This window comes from Archocentrus centrarchus, chromosome 20 (genome assembly GCF_007364275.1).
Source record: "Archocentrus centrarchus isolate MPI-CPG fArcCen1 chromosome 20, fArcCen1, whole genome shotgun sequence".
Taxonomy (NCBI): domain Eukaryota; kingdom Metazoa; phylum Chordata; class Actinopteri; order Cichliformes; family Cichlidae; genus Archocentrus; species Archocentrus centrarchus.
In genome coordinates this window covers 14,145,293-14,162,297 of record NC_044365.1, presented here as the reverse complement: position 1 = coordinate 14,162,297, position 17,005 = coordinate 14,145,293, and positions in this window count along the sequence as shown.

Below are 17,005 nucleotides of genomic sequence, written 5' to 3'. Positions count from 1 at the left end.
GAATGTATAAAAATATATACATACATACCTACATTGGTGCATCTGTACATTGTAAGAAAGTAAATGCGTGTATACATATAATAATGAAGATGATGAATATTGCACTTGGTGAATGAATATTGCACTAGTGAATGAATACTGGATATTACACAATATAGGAATGTTAGATATTGTTCAGTATGAATAATATAATATTGCACAGAGATGTGGGTGTTGCACAGTTACAGTGGGTGAGTGTGTGAGTTCAGGGTGGTGATTGCTCTGGCGAAGAAACTGTTCTTGAGTCTGTTTGTTCTGGCTTTGATGCACCTGTAGCGCCTGCCAGAGGGCAGCAGGTCAAACAGGTCAAAGCCAGGGTGTGAGCCGTCCTTGATGATGTTCCTGGCTCTGCTGATGCAGCGGGAGGTGTAGATGTCCATCAGGGAGGGGAGAGGGCAGCCAACGATTCTTTGTGCTGTCTTGACTACCCTCTGAAGCCTGACCCTGTCTGCCTCAGTGCAGCTGCCGTACCATACTGTGATACAGTACGTCAGCAGGCTCTCAATGGATGAGCGGTAGAAGGTCAGCAGCAGGTTTGAGTTCAAGTTGTTCTTCCTGAGGACCCTCAGGAAGTGAAGTCGCTGCTGAGCCTTCTTGATAACAGCTGTGATGTTATCTGACCAAGAGAGATCAGCAGAGATGAGGACACCGAGAAACCTGAAGGTGTGGACCCTCTCCACACGCTCGCCGTTGATGTAGAGGGGAGCTGGGTCAGTCCTGTGCTTCCTGAAGTCGATGATGATCTCTTTGGTTTTCATGGTGTTCAGTACCAGGTTGTTCTCTGAACACCAGGTTGTCAACTTCAGGACCTCCTCTCTGTAAGCTGCCTCATCTCCCTTTGAGATGAGTCCGACCACTGTGGTGTCGTCAGCAAATTTGACGATGAGGTTGTTATTGTGGGCCGGACTGCAGTCGTGGGTGTAGAGGCAGTACAGGAGGGGACTCAGCACACAACCCTGTGGGGAGCCAGTGCTCAGTGTGCGGGTGGAGGAGAGATGGGGGCCAAGTCTCACAGTCTGGGGCCGGTTGGTTAATCAAAAGATGGAGCAGATTTGACATCTTTATCTTGTTCCTTTTAAAATGTTATATGTCAGTCCACAACAGACAGTTGAACCCAGACCTATGAACCAAAGGATTTTGGGAAATTTTGGGCCATTTAAAAAAATGGCCCATAAAAATTTTTTTATGTTAGAATAGTTGAATATCTGATATATTTCACTAGTGTGTCCCCTCTTTGCTCAGGAAACTCAGTGAGCACTGGCAGTTTGCACATTTCTAAATAGAAAGTGACTATAGTGGCTACGACGATCTGTGGGGCAGAAAGAGCTGAGAGGGATAAGAAACAAAATTTGGGTAATTGATGAATATTGCAGCTAAACCTCACTTCCACAGTGTTCACTACAGAACAAATGGATATACGATGCTGAAACACATGATGATTTTGAATAATATGTACTTGTCTTAGTTTCTATTTGGTTGCAAAACAGCAGCCCATATTGGAAAATACCGTGTAGATCCCCTGAGGATTTTTTCTGGTGATAATTATACTGTTCAGAATATGCTGACTTTTATATAGTGCATGAAGTATAATTAGAAATCTTTGTGTGCATCTCCTTTTCACCCACTGCATATAAGCAGGCTCACTCTGGTGGAGATATTTTCTTTTCTAATTTAAACATTTTTGACACAACTGCAGACACCTAAGAAACATCTGCCTAAACCGTGTGTTAACAAACAGGATGTTCACCATGACCTTGTTATCGGTATCTGAAACCAGGTTGGCATGTCTGCTGCTGATTTTTTGCTTTATTTAGGACATTTTGTCAAGTCTAAAAGCATTTCTCCACCTGGTGTTCTGACATTGCCTGCTCAGGGCAACACATTTTCCTTTGCCACAGTGCAGCCACAGGGAGCCATTTAGAGGTTTCTGGTCTCTCTCTTTCACCTATGTGTGCTGATAGCAACCTGTGTGACTAACATATTTTAACCCTCAATGTTCTCCTGTAACAGTGAGAGTTGCCAGAGTTGTTGTGACTCTGATAGAAAGACCAGTAGGTAGGTTTTGACCTCTACCATGCAGTCAGGCTATTCTACCACTTCGGAGGGGGCATGTTCACAGAAAGAAAAGAAAACAGCCCATGGCACTCAAGCAGCAGGATACTTTGGAGTTGAAGCTGTGGATATAAAGGCCACAATTGATTTTCTCTGGTCTTTCTGTAATTTTCACTTCTCATCTTACTTCATAGTTTTGTTGTGGATCTTTTTAAAGTGCAATGGCCTGTTCCCCTGCAATTGTTAATATTTTCAGAAGCTGATGTGTGTGTGCGCAGTAAGTGGATGCAGGGGGTGATACACGGCTGACAGGCTGGTTTTAGAAGTGCTTCACCTCAAATTAAGATGCTGCAGCTTTGAATAAATACTTGGTTTCTAGCATTGGTAAGCCATCTTTGAATATTAATCATCTTAGTATTTTTCTATTGCTTGTCTGTGCATAGCAGTTTCGTTTAATGCCATCTCTTTGAATATTGATGGGATCTTTAAATTGAAATACCTTCTTAACTTGTGTAGTAATGGTTATCACATTTTAAGCCAGAGTGCAGCAATTTGGTTGAACAGATGGTAAATTGTGATTCCATGGGTGACATTTGAAATTTAAATTGTCTACTATTTATTTTACTGTTAGTGTAGGTTTAAGATTTTTAAATATACTTGACCTTCGTTGACCAATGGTCAAAAGTAACTTTTGAGGGCCAATCAAAAAGTTCTGTGAATCAGTCTTTGGCTCAACTCCCCTTCAAGATCCTCTTGTTGTGTACCTCCAGACTACTTTCACCATGGCTGCTATTTGTTCTTTTGAAGTCCATCTTTGCAGGTCACAGACATCAAACCTCCAGAAAATGCCCCAATCTTTGAAGAGGATCACTGTTATGAGAACTGGGTCTTCAGCTTGACCCATCAGTTTTCAGTTAAGAGTCCATACTTTCCAAGCCCAAAGGTGGCACATCATGTTTAGACTTTTCCCCCCAATATTCACAAGGTTATCTTATGGAAAATTACAAACAATCTGAATTGTGATGCTCGCAACCATGTGCCTGCACACAACATACTGAAAACACCTGCACCTGACCTACTAGCAAGATTTGCCTCCCTGTGACTTTTTCCACTTCCACAAAGTGAAATTCCAGGTGAAGATTTGTTGTTTTGACAAAATGGAGGAGACTGAGCATGCATTACAGAGGCACAAGGGCACTGGAGGCATAAAGGACTTACAGATGTTAAAACTTCAATTTACAACACCATTACATATCTCACATAGTTAATTTATACCCAGAGCTTACATTATAAAGCTGCAGCTTTCAGTTCTCACTTTAAACTTTATTCCCATTTTCCACTCAAAAATGTAAAACAAGAAAAGAAAATAAAGAATGAAAAAAAAGAAATGTAATTAAAAACCCTGACCCACAGCTTCACAGCAAGGTGATGGCTTTTTTTTTTCAAATTGCAAACTATTGATTGTAGCATACATTACTGTGCAAAAGTCTTGAGCCACCCCTCATTTCTTTATATTTTGCTTCCATGGAACAATATATATATATATATATATATATATATATATAAAAGCAAGACAGTTTCAAAGCTTCTCTTTGGATATTTACTCATTTTCAGTCCAGTTCTTATCTGTCCATTTTAAAAGGAATACTTTTTGTTTGTCAAGCCACTAAATACTGACCTGTAAATCATTCAAATGTAAAATGGGCACCTAACTCAAGGGATGAACCAGTGTTTTGTCTACACATAACAGACACCTTAGCAAAGGCCCAATTTAATTTAAATTGTCTCCAAGCACTTTGTTTCTAGCAGCCTGTTGTAAACACATAATTTGTTCCCATTTCTTTTACTTAAATAGTTCAAGTGGAGGATAAAAGAAGAAACAGTAGGCCTAAAAACATATCTACAGCAGATGATCAGTGTCTAAAATGTATGTCTTAAAGAAATAAGAAAAAAATAAGCAAAGACCTGACACGGGTGCATAGGGTCCTTGAGTTGATCCACCTACTGTTCACTGAAACCTCATTGGAAATGATCTCTGTAGAAGGGTGGCTGACAACAAGCCATTATTAAGGAAGGGAAATGGGGAGAAAAGGCTGAAGTATACCAAATTATTCAAGAACTGGAATGAAAATCAGTGGCAACAGGTCTGATGGAGCGATGAATTAAAATTTGAAATTCTTGGTTCAAATCATCATCAATATTTATGGAGGAGTCAGGACAGAGGTACAACAGTGACTGTCTACAGCCATCTGCAAAACATGATGAATGCTCTCTCATGGCTTGGGGCTCCATTTCAGCCATTGGTGTTGGAGATCTTGTCAAAGAAAAGTACAGTCAGATTTTGCTCCACCGTGCAATACCATCTGGAAAGCACCTGATTCTCAAGAGCTTCATTTTTCAGCATGACAGTGACCCCAAACACATTGACATACCTGGGTAGAAAAATACTCAGTGGAACACTATCAGCCATGGACTGCCCTCCAAAGAGCACGGACCTCAACATTACTGAAGCAGCATCGGATCATCTTAACAAACAGAACAAAAGGGAGCCAACATCCAAAGAAGAGCTTTGGATGTCCTTCAGGAAGCCTGGAGAACTATTCCTGAAGACTACTTAAAGAAAATAATAAAGGTGGTCATATCAAACATTGACTTTCAAGTTCATTAGAATTATACAAACTCATGTTTCATTAATTCGCTGTACCTATTTTCCATTTTCCTAACAAAATATAAAGAAATCATGGGTGGCTCAAGACTTTATGATATCAGTGAATGCTGAATTCTGTTAATTCCAGGGAAATCAGCCCTCTGCAGGAGCTATAAACTCACATTCACTGCACTTCCCTCTTTGAACAGACTTGTTCCTTTCATTATTCCACTTGTCTGATCAGACATGCGACGTTAAAGCTGTTTTGGACAGGGGCACGAAGGGCTAGTGGCACATGTAAGGGCATGCTGTAAGCATGACCAGCTGGAAACTAACAGGGACAGAAGCCAAAAGAAGTGACAGAGCCAAATAAAGGGACCAGATTATGTAAGTGCAGGCACAAAAGACTTAGATATGCTGCCTCTCAGTCATAAATAAACACAACGCATACCTTGAAGTCACTGACTTTAGTAAGATGCCATCCTATCTGCTGCAGATCATTGTTGCTTCTTGTTTAGCCTCTTGACGTTGTCCCATCATCAATTACAGGGAATAATGGTATGCGCCACTATGAGTAAAAATTCAAGTTTAACCAAGCTCTGAGAAAATGCAACAGAATATTTATTTAAACAGAAGCGATCGTGTTTGAACACCGTGTTATGTAACGCACACTGATCCATTGCGTGCACTGCCTTTTCAGTATAGCAGCGCTTATTGACTCATAATTGAGTAACACAGACGGAGCGTGCCCATGCTTGTCCCCACCACCACGACAACCAGAATACACCTGACATTCAGTCATAAGCACAGAAATAGCCCAGTGTTATAAAACTCACACACACAGATAAATTAGCTTGAACTGTAAAAGTTTGGGGCTGCAAGAGAAAAAATTATTGATAAGTCCACTTTTTCAGGTAGTTGGAAAAAAGCTATTTCTGCATATATCCAATACAACGACAACACATAATCTTACATATTGGGCATTTACCACACACATTAAAAAAAAAAAAAAAAAAAAAACTCTTGATAGTTGATAGGATGTAAAAGTAGCATATTGTGAATATGAGAAAATATCCTTGTGGCATTTCACATGCAGAGCGAATTAAAATTCTAATATCTACATGTTGTAGCTTTGGTCAGAGCTGGTTTTAGGAGCAGCCGACAGAAAATGACTCCAGCTGTCTGCACCAGTAAGAGTCTGACAAACAGATGTACTTTATAATTTAAGAGCATCTTTCCCAAAACCCAATTATGACTCACTGATTGCTACCTGTTTTCTGTCTCTGCTTCTGGGTTCCATCAGCATTTAGACTTCTTCAAGTGGGGACACATAAAGTGCATTAGAGTTTAGTTTTCACATTCTGATTGTGGTGCACCCCCCCCCCCCCCCCCCCCCCCCCCCAGCAATGAAAGAATTTGTGAAATGTTGCTCAACTTGAAGCAGTTGTTCAAAAGGTTGCTATTCACAGTTTGCATGTTTTGGTCAGTATATATACTCTAAATCTCTTATTAGGAACAATGCTAAGAATCTGCAGACAAAAGTACAGAGAAGATTCAAAGTCTTCCAGTTATAGTATCTTGAAATATCTCCATCCAAAAAAGTCTAAAGAAATAACTTGTCGCTTATGTCAAACTTCCACTCTTGGCTTTCTCCCCAGTCAGCTCTCTTTAATCATCTTTAATCATCTACATGCGTGCATGTGGCAGATGTTCAATTATTTAAAGCTTAATGGATGAAAATTTAGCCTATAAATTCACTTTGATTAATACAAATGATGGTTACAAATGATTATCAACTGCAGGTTTCACCAAAGGAGCAACTACAATGTTAGTTTAAACTACTTAAAACTACTGCATAAAATAACCAAATTTCCTGCAAACATCTAAAGGTGACAAACATTTAAATGAGCCTATTTAAAATATACAAACACATTAAAAATATAATTTTTTTATAGTTTTTTTATTCTTTTCATTCTGTCAGATTGTAAAAGCCTGCATGTAACAGGCATCATATGATCTATACTTCATCTAAATGAACAACAGTGATGATGAGTTGAGTTGGATAGTCATCATGAAATTGTTCCGTTTGGATAAGAGTGACCCTGGGGCCAAATCATTTTCCACTATGAGGCCCGTGTTTTGCTTGCATGATAAATACTTCATGCACTATATCATGCAAAGTCTTCTCTATTCTGGCAGACAATGAGAGGAGGACCTTTCCGCTGCATAAAAGCTCCAGTCAGCAACGTCATAATTGCTTTTCTTACGGCAAATTTGCTTTTACTTTCTCTCAGCTAATGAAATTAAACCAGAACATTCTTCCCACAATCAGCAGTGCAGTAGACCTAAATGTCAGTGGCTGCTGGATTTCTTCATTCAATTTGAGCAAACACCCAGGAGAGAGAGGGTATATGGCATGAATTGATTGACAGAGTTCCATTACAAGGGCTTATCAGACTCCTGTCTGCAATTATCCAGGTTCAGTATGGTGGTGGAATTTGATTTGTGCCGGGATTATAGTCACAAAGATGTGCACAGAAAGGGGTACTGCTCCACACTGTGACTCTTCTATAATTTTCATTAGCATGCTCTCCCCTACTAACACTCAGCATTTACTGAGCATTGAGGTGACTGTTTTTCTGAACTGATAGTATATAAATAAAATTGATTTGAATTGAACTGCATTACTGTCAGCTTATTGATTTGTCAGTGTTTTCCTGGTATTGGTATTTTTATTTTACGGAGTAATTTATAAGCAGATTTTAATTTTTATATGTAATAAACAAAAGTCTTTAGCCATTAATGCTAAGGGAGCAACCCGTGCTGTGAAAGGCACAATGGTCAACTAAAAAAGGAGTGTGCATCACTGCTATCCCCTTACAGCAAATAATAACTACCTCATTATCTGGTCTGTACACGCTGTATGTATTTACTGTATGTTTAAAATCTTGCACATATAAAAGAAAAAGAAAAATATAAGGATGAATGAATAGGTAAGTGATGCTGAGAGTTACTGTTTGTGTACACAGGAAGTGGCAGGAAAAACTAAAGAGCCATTAGACAAAGAATTGCTTCATGAGAAGCATTAAATCATACAAAGTAGCATTAAGACTGTACAGTTTCCCACATGTGCACAGGTATATTAACAGCCACCCAGGCATAATTGGTGATTATTTTTTTTCCATCTGAGAAAACAGCCATTTCACTCTTATTATGAATGTTCAGTCTCTACTAACCAGCCTTCCGGTCTCATGTTTCCTCTAATGGCTGGCTTGTTGGTCCAGTTGTTATTGTGGTGGACTTCGATATCACCCAGCTGTTCCCCAGAGAGGATCTTGTCTTGTGTTGGGATGGACTCCAACTCTGTCTTACTGCAGCTGGCATTGGTGCTTTGAGCTGAAGGGCCACACTAACCAGAACTTGCACCAAGTGAAGAAATGATTCATGAGCCGCTGGACTGCCATCCACAGCTTGCAGTCCAAGATGATGAAGGTCAGACTCACACAAGAAGCAGCTGATTATATTGCTCAGTTATTTGTTTGCCTCAAAGTACTTGGCAAATAAAAGATGGGAAAAAGGGGGAAAGGGGAAAACAGCATTATTGTTTAATTGCACCTGCACACAAAAGCAGGTATGAGGTGTGCATGTAACCCCTCCAATCCCCACCACTACCATCACAAATAGAATATATATGTGTGTGGGAAATATTGCACTGACAGATAAGGCCTTGAATTTTACCTTGTACTTGAGAGTCTTATTAAGAATTGGATTTTATAAGTACACCATATGGACAAAAGTACTGGGCCACCTACACCTGTGTGGCCATGGAAACCCACACCATGAAACTCCCAGCAGACAGTTGATGTTATTCCAGAGGAGGTTTGGAACTCTGTAGTTCTTGAATCTGCAGAGGGTTGGTAACTTTTACACACTATGTGCCTCAGCACTCAGAGACCCTGCTCTGTACCTTTATGTGGTCTGCTACTTTGTGGCTGAGTTGCTGTGGTTAGTAGCTGCTCCCATTTGATAAAATTACCACTTACAGTTGATCATGGAATAGCAAGAAGGAGGAAATATCATAAACTGCCTTGTTGCAGAGGTGACATCCTATTATAGCACCACATTGGAATTCAGTGAGCTCTTCAGAATGACACATTCTATCAAGAATGTTTGTAAAGGCAGACTGCGTGGTCAGGTGCTTCATTTTATACACCTGTGGCAAGGGGACTAAAAAAACACCTGAATTCAAAGATGAAGCTGTATGGCCCAATACTTTTCTCCATAGATCGATTATTTAAACTAAATAACAATATGTTGAATAACCAGATTGAGGCAAGAAGTGAGCACAGGTTGTAAGGAGGTACAGCCACTCATGTTTGTCCAGCTCTCTTTCTGGATTTTTAATATTCTAAATGACCAGAATCAAAAAATTACTCTGTGGCTATTTTCTGCAGCAAATGCATTTTGAGAGTCACACAGAACAAGCAGAATTCATGAAAGCTCTTTATTTCTTTTCTACTTCACACATCTCAATGTGGTCCCCCCCCCCCTGTTTTCTTGCAGCCTGTGCATTTTTCAGCAACATGTCCTGTGGTCAGCACAATTACAACAGGCTGAGGCCAGTGGATGCTTGATAGGCTGGGGAAATAAATGCCTTCAGTCGCAGATGCAACCAATTGTTGAAGGACAGCCATTCCTCACATATCAGTCAGAGGGAGCTGCATGTGGTCAAATTTGTCCATTATAAAAAAAAAAATGCAAAGAAATGTGGCATTATAAACCTTTCAGCATAAATGTAACCTATAATTATTGTTCCAAACTAAGATGAGGTAGAACAATACTAATATATGAAATTGTCATCTGAAAACATCAATAAAATATTACAATGACACTCCTCAAAACAATACAAGTTTCTACAAAGGCTGTATCTCACAACAAGGAATATAATGTGTCACATTCTCCCATTAAAAATGCTCTAAGAGACACCAACTCCACAAACACAGGTGACTGTTCCTGTTTCGTAGGTGGAGGAGCCTAGGTCTCAGCTATCAGAAACTGAAATTCAGTGGCAGCAGGTCTTATGAAGTGAGGAATCCAAATTTAAAATTTGAAATTTAGATCTTTGTCAAAATGTAGGCAGGAGGTCAGGAGGAAGGTACAAGAGTGAGCGTCTGCAGACATCTGTGAAACATGGTGGAAGCTCTGTCATGGTTTGGGGCTGCATTTCAGGCAGTGGTGTTGTTGATCAAAATTGGTGGATTTATAAATGCAGAAAAATACCATCCCATTCATCCATCCAGGGTGTACCCTGCCTTACGTCCTACGACAGCTGGGATAGGCTCCAGCCCCCCTGCGACCCTGACAAGGATAAGCAGAAATATACCATCTGATTTTAATCCTCCATGCAGCACCATTCTTTTTTCAGCAGTTCAATGTTCTCAGACACCTTGCCAGTACAGTAAAAGCATACCTGGGTAGAAAAACACAGAGTGGAACACTATCAGTCATGGACTGGCCTCCCCAGAGCCCAGACCTCAACATTACTGAAGCAGTGTGGGATAATATTGACAGAGAATGGAACAAAAGGCAGCCGGCATCTAAAGAAGAGCTTTCAATGTCCTTCAAGAAGCCTGGAGAACTATTCCTGAAGACTACTTAAAGAAATTACAAGAAGGCTGCCTGAGAGAGTTCAGGCTGTGAAGAATAAAGGTGGTCACAGCAGATATTGACTTTCAAACTTATATACTGTATATGTATGTTTGTACATGTTTCAATAAATCTCTGCAACTATTTCCCAGTTTCCTAAGAATATATGAAAAAATAAGAGATGGCTCAAGACTTTTGCACAGGACTGTAAGTGATATTGCTCCAAAATGACCTGCTACAGCACATTCACAATAAAATAGCTATGCCTTTGAACTGTTGCTAATGTCTTGTGGCTTCATGTCTTCATACCTTCACAGAATGACCAACCCTCAAAAGGAAAAAAAAGAAAAGCAAACCATAAGATTAAATGCAAACTTTCCCCCTGTTTTTATTGAATTGTTTGTGGTTCCACATTTTTATGTGTATTTTTATTAACAGAAAACAATAATCCCATGGAGCAGTAGGAGGTGTTCTGGTATAGTTTGTTTAAGGTAGCGCAGGACCCCAGGGCAGTACTGAATTTGAATCTTACCACAACACACTGAGTAAAAAAACGTTATTTGGTTAAGTATAAAGAAACTCGCATAGCAGAATAGCCACAAATACCCAGAATATTTGGACAAACACACACACACACACACACACACCTGCAAATCCACACACCCTGCTTTATTCAAGAGAAGACGCTCCATTACATCTTTATTCATAAACTTATACATGCAGAATCACATAACCACATTAAGACACACATTCGGTGAAGCAAAACACACAGCGGCTATGTATTTACGCATGCAGTCACAACATGCTGAGGGGATGATATAATGGCAGCACGCTCGTATTAACACACACACACACACACCACACACACACACACACACACACACACAGCACAAAGATCATCTCTAGAGGCCTCTAAACAGAGAGGAAGCACGAACGAATATAAAATGTAAATTTTTTGTCTTGCTACATAAAAATGCAGCCAGCACAGACAAAATGTATTTCCATAATGACTCTGGCTTGGTGTGCATATGGGGCGTTAGCTTCCCCTCGGCAGGCACTGCATGTGAAATGAGCTGCTGCTCCGGCTGCCTCTTTCATGAACTCTCGGGGGTTTGTCTGTCCACTAGCTCTTGCTGCTCTGACATTAAACCCAAAAGCTCTGAGCCAGACAGGTGGGCAACTTTATTCAACATTCATGTCGTCTGTCTATCCAAATTTCAAGTTGACTGGATGAGGTGTGTTGTATGCCGCTGCTGCATGGTACTGAGTACATGTAAAATATTTGCGGGTGGAATGAGGGCTCATGATCCATTTATGTTAATAGTGATTTGATGGTATTTGAATCTTCAGACATATTAAAATGATGATGACTAGAATGAAAAGTTTGTCCTCTTATTCCCTAGTTATAGAAGGTTTGGTTATGTGGGAGTTTAAGGCTGATTTAAAATGAGCTCTATTTTCACAGCGGTGACTAACATAGCAAATACTCCAAGGTGTATTTCTCCACACTGCTTTAATGGAATTTACTCTGTTCTTGAGTTTTCCGGCTGAGCTCTTTTTGCATTGTATTTTTTAATTTCTTGCATTCTCTGAGGGATTAGAGTATTTGTCGCACAGGCAGGTGTCCCTTAACTTTAAAAAAACATATAATAAAAAAAAAAGTTGGTGTATGCAAGTATTGTTTAACAACTTATAGCTGCATGAGTTCAAGGTTTACAAGGCTGCCTTGTTTATTTTGATCTTTAATTGCAGTGCAATAATAAAACTGAAGGTAAACTGAGATGGGGTGGATCTCATGACCACTACAGAAATGCTGCTTTTTTAATTCCTGCTTTACTGGAAAAGTCAATAGTGTTGTTCTGCTCATCAATAAAGTCATTTCCACCAGGCCAGCAGCTTTCGTTACACAGAATGGTGAATAATTATATGAGGTTGATAATATTGACAACACAGTTGTGCCGCAGATGATACTGAAATTTTAAAAAGTGAGAGATATTTCTTGATAACTGACAAGAAGAAATCAAGTTATCATTTTATTTTTTTTTAATATTGCTCCTATTTCAAAAATACAAATACATTATTATTGCATTGTCTTTATATATTAAATGCTAGTTTTTCACCCTTCATTTTTTTGGCATCTCTTAATTGATTTTATGTTTCTTGGTCTTTAAACCTGTTGGGTGCTTTATGGCCTTTGCATCATTTTTACCATCCTCACTCTGTAGCGACACACATGGGAAATAAACAGCTCAGCAGAGCTTAGTAAGGAGGTGCAAAGTTTGGCAGAGAAGCTTGGGAGAAAGAAGATGGGAGAAAAAAGCGTTCTTCAAATAAACCCCGCTAATGAGCTGGTGAGAGATTTACATAGCCTGATGACTAAGGATCCTGGGTAATTACCCGTGTGCAACCTCAAGGTTTAAGCTGTGATGAGTATAGGTCTGGTGACAATCCCAGCCAATCAATCCCTGCCTTGGGAGGTCAACAGGAACAGCACCTCCCCTGGTTTAACATGAGTTATCTGTTGACTTTTGGAGTGCTGCTTGAGATCACCAGTGGCTTTATGAATAATTTCTTCATTAGCACTAAGAGGCAGCTTTAATGCAGATGCGGACACACCTGAACTAATCCAGGATTTCAATGCAATAAGAGCCTCAGAATGGAACATCTTTTTACCCCACAAAGCAGCGATGTATTCTTTACGACAACTGTGGAAACAAACATTTCGTGGAAACCTTAGGTCTAAAGCGAAAATGCGATCAAGCAGCAAGTTAAAGCTGAAGATGAGGTTGCATCTCAGCTAAACGTTGTATTTTGTAAGATTTCTCTGAAAATAAAAAAGATGAAAAAAATAAATAAATAACCGAAAATCAGCAACACTGAGAAATATGTAATGTTTCCTGAAAGCAGGATTTCACTTCAGAGGCTAAACATGCACTCAACTTCTAAACCGCTGCATGTTTTCCATGACATTACTAAAGCCATTCAAGGACTTGACTTCATTTTGAGTGAAAGCATGTCAGATTTGATTGATTGGAATGATATAATGCTTGCTCTGGGCACTACACGACCGTCATGGAAATAGGTTGACAGCTGGAGCAGATACTTTATCGGACTTATACAAATGGATTTATCTGTGGCGCCTTGCCCATGATTGTATTAAAATATGTATTGAAGCTTTGAAAGAATCCAAGTGTTAGAGTGGAGGAATGTGCATTGTCTTTAAATGTGACAGTGGTGGCAGAGAAATTAAAGTTTTGAAGTAGCTTGATGCCCACGTTGCCTGGAGATGTGCATGCACGGATTTTCTCGAGTTCAATTTAAGGCCGAAACTTAAAGTTGCAAGAAGTCCTCAGCAATGTGATCGTGTCTTGCAAGCACAGGCAGATGCTAAGTAGTGTTCAAATGAATATTAATGCAATTTAGAATGAATGTTTAAAAGGTACTTCTCCCTAATTACTCACTGTTATCAATAACTATCACAGAATACCTGTAAACCACTGAACTGCTTCTCAAGAGAAGAAGAATTTAAGGACATTAATCAAGGATGAATTTCAAGATTCACAAACAGATGTTCCCTCTTAATACAGCTTTCTTTACACTATCAGTCTGCAGACTACAGCTTTTATTTATTTTTTTAATTGTGTTAACACTTGTTTGGTTAATGCTAGGCATTGAAATTTAGTTTAAAATGGTCTGCAGTAGGTTGAATAGAATCTTCCCTGAGGTATCACCTGTATGTGATAAATGTGACCAATCAGAGGCAGATCTGCTTCACATCACATGTCCCAAACTTGACTTTTGGGGTGGCGATATTTTTAATTTATTCTTCTCTTCCAGAAGAAAAAGGATGTTCCAACTGGTTTTGGTTTTGTTCTGTGTATGGTTACAGCATTGTTCACTGACTGGTTCAAAACTGAATCATTACTTTCAACTTAAAGGTTATAACTGAGATATCTGAATTTAGACTGGATGCAGGCTGACTCTAACTGCCCACTTGGTTTCACTCATTCCACGATATTATATCACGGAATGAAATTAAAGGTCATGGCCAGAGCTGCAGACATACATAGAGGCTTACATTATTCCCTTTTTAGGTTGAGAAGATGCTGAATGGTTGAGGCCACCCTGGGGGCACTCTTTCTGCATGCCCCTCTGTCCTGTCATCTGAAACAAGCCATTGTCTTGTTTTTCATTAAATATCCCATGTTATCGCTGAAGGATCTCCAAGCTGGTCAAGAAGAATGGCATCATTTTAAAATGACTTTCCCCTGAAAATATTTCCAGCCATCCATTTTTCCATTTTCTTCTACTTATCAAACTCAGGGTCATACTGGGGCTGGAGCCTATCCCAGCTGTCACAGGGCAAGAGGCAAGGTTCACCCTGAACATGTCCCCAGTCTGTTACAGGGCTAACACATAGAGACAGACAACCATTCATGCTTCGAGCCAGCTTTGAATCACCACTTAAGTATGTCTTTGGAACTGTGGGAGGAAGCCAGAGTACACAGAAAGAACCCATGCAGGGACAGGGAGAGCATGCAAACTCCATACAACAAGGGCTCAGTGAGCTGGTGGATTTGAACCAAGGACCTTCTTATTGTGAGGCTAATATGGTAACCACTATACCTCCAAAACTTAATAAGCCTGATTTGCCTATTCGTCAGAAAAAAAAAAAAAAAGAACTGAGCATGTGAAGGTAACAGAATCCACCTGACAGCAACTCTCTAACTCTCACTAAACATGTAGCATCTCCTTAATTTATTATGAAAAAAAAAAAAAGATTAATTTTTATGGGGATCGTGAGCAGGTCTCTTTTTTTGGAAGACATTATCATACCACCAGGGTCCATTCCACAAAATGACCACGCCAAGTCAGAAACTGTCCAACACAATAACTCCTGTAAATCTGTTTTCATATTTTATACAGACAAATTAATGAAGATAAACCTGGCAGAGCCGTACCTGGTTGCTTTCCTCTGTCACTAGCATACAGTTGTGATCAAAAGTTTACATACAGTACTACAGCTTTTTGAGTCATGTGCCTTGTGCTCTGCTTACCTGACTGATTTCAATATAGATTTCTTAACAAAACAAGCTGTTGAGCGGCTCTTACATAAGAAGCCCACTAAGATTTATGCTTGGTTAAAAGTACACAAAAATCCCATAGTTCCACCATGCTTACTGACATTCACTGGAACGTGGCAAACAATGGCATGCATGCTGACCCGTGGTCACTGAAAATCTCCTCTTGCACCAGATCAAATAAGAGCACACACACAACACTCTGAATAGTATTAGTGGTGACAGTTGTTGCCACAGTGGTAACAATTATTTTGGTTGTTCAACAGTCAATCTCTATAAAACGAGTGCTCCACTTTTCATTCTTCGGGGGGGTGGGGGGACTGCATGCTGGGCTTGTGAATCAGCCTTAAATTTGTAAATGATACTGCTATCAAGGGCTGTTTATTTTGAAGTGATTAATAAAAGGGAAGTAGTGCACCATGGGCAGATCCATTCACATGCTGAGAGACCCAGCTCAGGATAAACAGCAAATATTGCATTGAGTGAACACTCCTCCTCCTCCTCAACTTTCTCAAAAATAAAACATAAACACAGGCCCGGTATCACCTCCTCTACACAGCATGACACTGCTCTGTTGTGACTCTTGCCTTCCAGTGGTGATAAAAGACCCCCGTGTGATTATAATTTCACTGTTGAAAGCCTTCAATAATTCATGGTTATGCATTTATGCAACCGGTGGCGCTCTACTTGTCCACTGGTTTTCCCCACAATCCCAACATCATCTACCTTCCTTCCTTCCTTCCTCCCATCCTCTATCTTCCATGTCTACACTGCAGACACTGACTGGGACTGACCCCTGCTGTAAATCTCCACACCCAATACTGACACCAGGCGGTGTAGGCAGGTCACTGGGTGATGAGAGGGAAATAAAACAACAGCTTTAACAGCTCTGGAGGAAGAAGTGGTAAGGCATAGAAAGCCTTACACTTGATTGGAGGAAGTCACATTTACCGACCGCTATCTCCCACTCGATTACTTGCAGCACATACGTAAATGCCATTAATCCACTGCATCTCCACCCAGGCTGCCTAATGGTGGACAAATCCAACACACTGACTCCAGTAGACATGGAAGGAAATTCAATACAGATAATTAAAAACAAACGTACTTGTTAAAAGATCATCACATTTATCACAAATTTGTATCTTTTTTTTGTATTTATACAGAATAACACTGTACTACCAGAGCAAGTATTGGAACCCTGAGACATATCTATTATACAAGCAACAAGACATAACCAAAAAAAATCATAAAAACACACTTTATACAGTATATAAATATGATTTATATATATAATGATTTATATAACTAATATATAATTATATATAATGTAATGATATAATATATATAAAATTATGATAAATGATAATTAGATTATTATTGTTATATTATTATATATTATATATTATATCATTTTTTAGCCTGTTTCTTAGATGCTGGACAAATATTAATAATTAAAACAAAACAAACAAAAACACAAATCCAAATCCTCCACATAGTAACGTTAACCTCATGCTGATAGAGGGCCACTGTGAAGCTG